The sequence below is a fragment of the Mus caroli genome, chromosome 19 (genome assembly GCF_900094665.2).
Source record: "Mus caroli chromosome 19, CAROLI_EIJ_v1.1, whole genome shotgun sequence".
NCBI lineage: Eukaryota > Metazoa > Chordata > Mammalia > Rodentia > Muridae > Mus > Mus caroli.
Genome location: NC_034588.1, coordinates 30,604,498 through 30,611,924, shown reverse-complemented (window position 1 = coordinate 30,611,924; position 7,427 = coordinate 30,604,498). Strand labels below are relative to the sequence as shown.

Below are 7,427 nucleotides of genomic sequence, written 5' to 3'. Positions count from 1 at the left end.
TCTCTCCTTTTCAGCTCAGAACTACTTGCCAGGGAATAGTTCCATCCATAGTGGGCTGGGTTTTCTTACATCAATTAACAATAAAATTAATCCCTTATACACATGCTGTCTTGGTCAGTTTTTTGTCAAAGCATAAATTTTTTGTACAAAGTACAAATTAAAATCACTTTGGAGGAGGAATATCAATTGAGAAAGTAACTTCATTAGATTTTTTTTTAGGCAATTATATAAGTTCTGATTAGTGATTGATATAGGAAGGATCAGATCACTGGGACAGGGGGAGTGTTACCCCTTGCCAGGTGATTTTGGAAGGTATAGAAAAATGTAGGCTGTACTCTTAGCATAGGTGTGACACTGGGGGTGGGCTTCCAAGTTTCAAAAAGCCAGTGTCATTCTCAGTCAATCTCTCTCTCTCTCTCCATTCCTTCCACCCTCTCCCTTCCTCATGGTTGTATCTCAAAATGCAAGCTCTCAGCTACTGTTCCAGTGCCATGTGTGCCACCTTGCTTCCATGATCCTAGCACTGATGATCATGCTCTGACACCAAAAGCTCCAATAAACTCTTCTTCATTAAAAACCAAAAACAAGGGGCTGGGGAGATGGCTCAGCGGTTAAGAACACTGACTGCTCTTCCAGAGGTCCTGAGTTCAATTTCCAGCAACCATATGGTGGCTCACAGCCACCTATAATAGAGTCTGATGCCATCCTCTGTTGTGTCTGAAGACATCTATAGTGTATTCAGATAAACAATAAATAAACAAATCTTAAAAAGAACCCCCCCAAACTGGGTATTGTGCAGTTTTTCAAATGAATTATAAACTGTAACTCAACTGCTCATTCTGTAACATGATCTCTTCTAAATAAGACATGAAGAGAATTAGGAATCTCCATACTCATATTCCTTCTAACAACAATTTTCATTTTGATTATATAAGAATCTTTTCAATTTAACACATATTTCTTGTAGGACTGAGCTGAGTCATTATAATTATTATTATTTTCCCAGAGCTAATAAATGTCAACTTAGCATTTAGACAAAATTACTCAATTTTGTTTTCACTGAGTCATACTCACAAAATTATCCTCAAGATATTAACTGATGTTAGATTGAATACAGTGCAATACATTAGGTAATGAAAACAGAAGAGCAAGATTGTTACAACAGTTGAACATAAAATTGTCATGGACAAAAATGAAAGAGACAGGGCTTGAAGTTAGGAAAACATTCTTTGCATGTTGGTCATTATGAAAAGTCATTGTGAGGATGCACAAATTCAAGACAAATGTATGTATGACATCTTCATAGCCCAACAAAGTTCAAAAAACCATTATGTACGTAAAATAAAAAGAAATAATAATTACATCTTCCTAGTCATTGATAAGTTACATGCCCCCTTCCTTCCCCCCCCCCTCTCTCCATTCCTTTTTCCACTTTTCTTTTCCTTTCTCCCCTTTTTGAGACACAGCCATGGCCACCCTGAAACTCACTATCTAGGGCAGCCTAGGTTCAAACTTGAGAATTTTACTGCCTCTGTCTGCTAAGTATTTGGATTGCAGCAGGTGTGATTACGACTGATCGATATTTTGTTGATTTGTAAGTTAAGAACAACAGAGATGAGAAATTCCTCTCCCTAGGATGAGAGAGTACTTTGAAGAGAGAGTGGGGAGGGAGGAGGAATGGAAGGACAAAGAAATGAAATAGGAAGTAGGGAAGTAGGAAAGAGGGAAGGCGGGAAATAGGAAGGAAGGAGGAATGGAAAGGAAAGAAAAGAATGGAGGAGGAAGGAAGAAAAGAAGGAAGGAAGGAAGGATTGGCTGTATTAAAATAACAGAAGTATATGTAGCCTGGATGCTGGTTGCTTTTCAGTTCTTGGCTTGTCTATGTCTGAATGATTCCCAAGTTTAGCTTTTGGTAAATGGTGTTCCCATTAGACACAAAAGAGGATCGAATTATTTATGTCTATCCATTTCCCAGAAGATTTTAGCAGAAAGCACATGGATACAATGTATTAAGTTAATTTCCATCAGATTCAACTACATCATCATTTTCATATCTTCATATAATAGAGGGCATACACTAAGAATTTAGCATAATTTTAGAGGAACCACAATAAGATACTAGTCTAGAGAAAGAAAAACAGGAATCAAAGATTCTGAAAAATATTTAAGCTATGTTAAAAGAAAGCTCACTGGTATGCTTTAAATAAGCAACACAGTTTAAACACAAAGGGAAGTGGGTTGAAAGTAAAAGGAATGAAATATACCACATAAAGAGTAACCCTAACGAAGAGGGTGTATTTACATCAGACAAAGCAGGCTTCTACACAGTTTGTTGTTAGAGATATTCCATAATGTTAGCCTATAAATGGAAGACAATAGTGAGTTCATCAACCGGACAAAGAAAACCTATACATAGGTATCTAATAACAGGCTTACAGAAGACATGAAGTCTGACAAAATTAAAGGCATCTGCTTCTCAGTGTCCCTGTTCTACCCTGGACTGAAGCACAGAAACCAAAATTCTTACCTACGGCAGGTCATAGAAAGTAGAAGACCTCTGTGTAGCAAGGCATAAAGAAAAGAATGAGTGCTTTGTCCATCTGCCTCCTTTGTTTATGACAATTCCAGAGAAGCCCTACCACATAGGAAAGAATGACTCTGAGAGACCAAGAGGAATGTCCTCTAGGCTTTGCTGGGGTTTCTCCCACTTGGTCTTTTACAATTACATCATGCCCTGTGTAAAAACAACTTTTTCTACACATGTCCATTTACCATAAAATCCAGGCTTATGAATAGACTTTTTCCTGGGTACTGAGCCCTTCATATTTCTCTTGTAGATCAAATTTTCATACTCATTTCTAGATGACAACGTGTATGCCTGGAGGTCAGAGGATAGCCTATGCGAATCATTCCTTCATGGCACTCTGTAGGGTATAGGGATTGAGATGACGTGAACGGACTTGGAAGGAAGTCCCCCTACCTGCCGAGCCATCTCAGTGGCCTAAGGGGTATTCTTTTTTATCACACAAAAATTTGATGAAAAAATCCGTATGCCTTTCTCTTGCCTACTTATCTTTTATTATGAGGTCCAACACCCTTATGAAGGGTGAAGGCTAGTGTTAGACCTTTCCAGTCACTAAAGTATTGGGGTTCAACTTTGAGTGGCAGAGGCACATGATTGCTTCAGATTTTGCAGACGAGATTGTGAGGCAAATGTCAAAACCTAGTAGGAACATAGTTTTACTTTGTTTGTTTTGCTTTTCCAAACCAAGGCCTTGCCTCTGCCTTTAATGCTTTATCAAGAAATGCAGGTAATTTTCTTCATCTCTTTCTCCCCAGATAATCATGATCAGAAGAAAATTATTGCATGGGCTAGTTTCTGGCTTGTGACTATCTTGATGACATTTTTGGTATACAGCCAAGATTTTTTTTTTTTTTTTTTTTTTTTTTGCTGTCTGATTAATTGGTTACCAGAAACAGTTGTTATTTTCCTTTCCTCTCTTTTCTGATATTTGTTCCAGTGAGGAGAACCATGGGGCAAAATTATAGGCGTAGGACCTTATACACCTGGTGAAATATAACTGATGTTAAAGGCACTAGTAAGTTCAAAACTTTTACCAGATGGGAGTCTATTTGACACTCTTTTTTCTTAATTACGCTGGTATCAATTACTCAGGGATGCAAAATCGTCTGAGATACCCTAAGAAATGAAAATCCATAAAGATGACCCTGGGAAAAGAAAAGGCTTCAATATAATACTTACTATTTCCCAATGATAATTGCTCTGCAAATCAGTTTCCACTTCTTTAACAAAAAAGCTGAAAGAAGATGTACTTGATTAGTTAGCAGGCAGATCACAATCTTTCTGTCTTCTTCCCTCTCTCCCTGTCCTTCCTTTTTGTCTTTCTGTATAGCCCAGACTGGCCTCAGACTCACCACTAAACCCAGCATAAAAGTACTTTTACTGATGCATTGCTATGCAGTTAATGACACAGCTTCAGACAGAGTTCCAGAAAGTAAATGGCTACATTTGAGCATAGTTTTGCAACACTAATATATATTCTGAAAATGGAAAAGATTAATGAAGAGATTTTATTGAGAAAGATGGCAGGTCTAAAACTTCTATTAAAATTTCACCCTACTAAATACAAAGATTTTTCCAATAGAAGATATAAGGTATCATATTGCAATCTACTGCAATGATTTAATTTTAAATTACTAAGATATACAATGTAATATAACATATATTCTTGGTTGCTATTTAAAATTATGATAAAAGTGCCATCTTAAAACTAGTCATGCATTATAGTTTTGAAATTTTTACTACAGATTAAATAACAAATTTTAAGAAGCTCTTTCAAATATTAATAAAATGTTATGATTTTAAATGGCAAAGGCCAATAAAAAGGTAAGATTGTCAAAAAGACTGGAGTCTAAATGATGATGATTATATTTAGTTATTGAATATAATGCTCTTTCTTCTTTCATTAATTTAACCATAGGTTATATATTTCTTAATGACTATTAGTTTGAGTTACTTTAAAAATGAAATGCAGTTTAAAATAATTGCATGTCAATGTAAAAACACAAATTTATTTTAAATCAGTGACCTCTGAAACTCAGCGTGTGTGTGTGTGTGTGTAAGCACACGTGTGAGTGAATATGTGCGTGAGCATGTGTATCTGTGTTTGTGTGTGTGTGTGCAAGTGTGTGCACTTGAGCATTTTTGTGCGGAAGTGCATGTATATGCACATGCCTGTGTGTTGAGTGTGTGCACTTGAGCTTGTTCATTTGTGTGTGTGTGTGTGTGTGTGTGTGTGTGTGTGTGTGTTCTTCTGGCCCTAACCAAGGGTACCATGCATAAGGGACAAGCACTTTAACATATGAGCCATATCCTCAGCCCAACCCTCTATTCCTTACTATAAATTGGAGTCTGTAAGGTCTTGCACTTTGCCTTTTTACTTCAGTAATTTCTTACAGTATTTTTATGTTTATTTTTAAATTTTTGACATGAGTATGAAAGTTTGAGTTTTCAAGAAGATGTTTATCTGCCACTTATTAGAATAGGGGATATTAGTCTATTTTATAGTCCACTCTTATCCCCAAAGGGTCTCTAATTGCAAGTCTCAGTAGAGTGTAACACTCTTCAATGTCAAATATCATGAGCTGTTTTAACATTCCTCAGCCAGTAAGACTCTTGCAAAGAAACTGAAAAGTCTACTGTACCCTTCATAAATGACAGGAAAACATTCACAATTTTTATAAAAATTATACAGCAGATCCTCACTCATCAGTGGGACCCACATTACCCTGTAGATGATTCTGGTAATGTTCATACCCAAGGTCATTGGAATAGCCATTACAGAATTTTTAAAAACAAAACATGCTATATTACTTAAACACCATTTTCTTTTTGTTAGATATTTTCTTTATATACTTTTCAAATGTTATCCTGAAAGTTCCCTATACTGCCCCCCACACCTGCTCCCCTACCCACCCACTCCCACTTCTTGGCCCTGGCATTCCCCTGTACTGGGGCATATAAAGTTTGCAATACCAAGGGGCCTCTCTTCCCAGTGATGGCCGACTAGGCTATCTTCTGCTACATATGCAGCGAAAGACACGAGCTCTGCGGGTACTGGTTAGTTCATATTGTTGTTCCACCTATAGGGTTGCAGACCCCTTCAGCTCCTTGGGTACTTTCTCTAGCTTCTCCACTGGGGGCCCTGTAAACACTATTTTCTAATCTTTGCATGTACAACTCTGACGAAAACTCCACTAAAATATCTACTAATACCTTTCACTGAGTAGAGAGTTGCTGGGTCTCCTCTTTCCCTCTGAAGTAGTTCTCTCTCTTCACATCTGGTTTTTCCTTGCATGAATTAATGATTCCTATTACCACACATGGAAATGGGTTACACTGCTAGGTTTTCATAGTCATCTTCTATATCTTGCTTAACCTGACAGACTTAAATACATCATACCTCACCCACATTTAAACTTATATCCCTGTAAGACCTCTCATGTCTCCTTGACATACCACCACCCATGCCCTTCAAACACTTATTACCAGAGCTCAGCTCTTCTGGGAGTCAGTCTTCAAGTCGTGAGAGAGCATCAAATTGATTCCAGCTCCTTCCAGAGTTTCCTATCAGCGCAAAATGCTCTGCTATGAACAATTTAGAAGATGTTGCAATCAGAAAATTTCCAAGCAGAGGCAGGTTAATTATGGCTTCAGCTATGACGGATACTGCCAGGACAATCTTGCTGGGTGAGTTCTAAGTGATTTGCCTGCTCCTGCCAAATCAGACCTTACGTACTGGGCCTCAAGGAAGATGTGGGAAGGTGGTTTCTCAGTAGAATGCACACTCCTCACTCTGAAAATACTTCTCACTCAAGAAAGCTACTATGCATTTAGCCACAGATGTATCTCTATCATAGGCCTTATCCTCTTGAACCTCTGTTTATAATACTTTTAATACGATAAGCTTCCCAACTATTTTGCTTTTCCTACCTTGGCTATTAGAAGTGTCAAGAAATGCCAGAAATATGATGTCCAGTTTTTTTTAATCTCTCCTGGAGTTATAGTGCATGATTCAAGATCTCCAGTGAGCTCCAATTTGCCTCTTTCTTGTCCTGTATGCCATGTCTGTGACTGTACTGGGTGGAGGCTTGGTGTTATAGAACCCATTAGGTGTTTTAGGGCTGTGTAGATCTCTATATTCATTAGAGGCCTTGTATTATGAAAAGTTACAATTATACGGGTCTAGGTTGGTTGAAAATATGTGTGTGTGCACGTGTGTGTATATCTCTATATCTATGTATCGATATATTCTCTCTTCTCTCTGTCTCTCTCTGTCTCTCTGTCTCTCTCTGTCTCTCTGTCTCTCTGTCTCTCTGTCTCTCTCTCTCTCTCTCTCTCTCACTCCTACTTAGTTTACATTCTTAAAAGTCATTTGCCATTGGTAACAGAGTTCAAGATCAACTATAGAACACTCCCCTTAACTTTTCACCTACGTTGCCTAAGAAAGCCTGAATTTCCTGGAGTGAATTAGATCCTAGCTACTTACAAACTCTGTCACTGCAGGTGACTGTGGGAAAGGGTACTTACTACTCAGTTGCTAACATAGGAGCTCTTTCCAGTTATTTCATTTCCAGAGATTCAAAATTCAGGAAGAATCTTCCTAAATAAGTTTGTAAATTTTTATCATAGTTCAGACATGTCTACATACACTCAGATCATACAAGATGCATATAGACAATATGTGCTTGGAGAGCTGGAGAGGTGGTTCAAAGGTTAAGAGTGTGTATTGCTCTTTCCAGGGTTTTTTTCTTCCTTCCTTCCTTCCTTCCTTCCTTCCTTCCTTCCTTCCTTCCTTCCTTCCTTTCTTTCTTTCTTTCTTTCTTTCTTTCTTTCTTTCTTTCTT

At 37.8% G+C, this 7,427-nt stretch overlaps 1 protein-coding gene across 2 annotated transcripts in view; it reads right to left on the bottom strand.

Moving 5' to 3' along the window:
- The window catches only part of Lipk (lipase family member K), a 30,129-nt gene extending 23,930 nt beyond the window's left edge, over positions 1-6,199 (bottom strand). For both annotated transcript variants that reach the window (XM_021152195.1, XM_021152194.1), the window contains exon 1: positions 6,071-6,199. The gene's annotated coding sequence lies outside the window, so the exon portion shown is untranslated. The remainder of the gene's footprint in view (positions 1-6,070) is intronic.
- Positions 6,200-7,427: the final 1,228 nt, after the last annotated feature.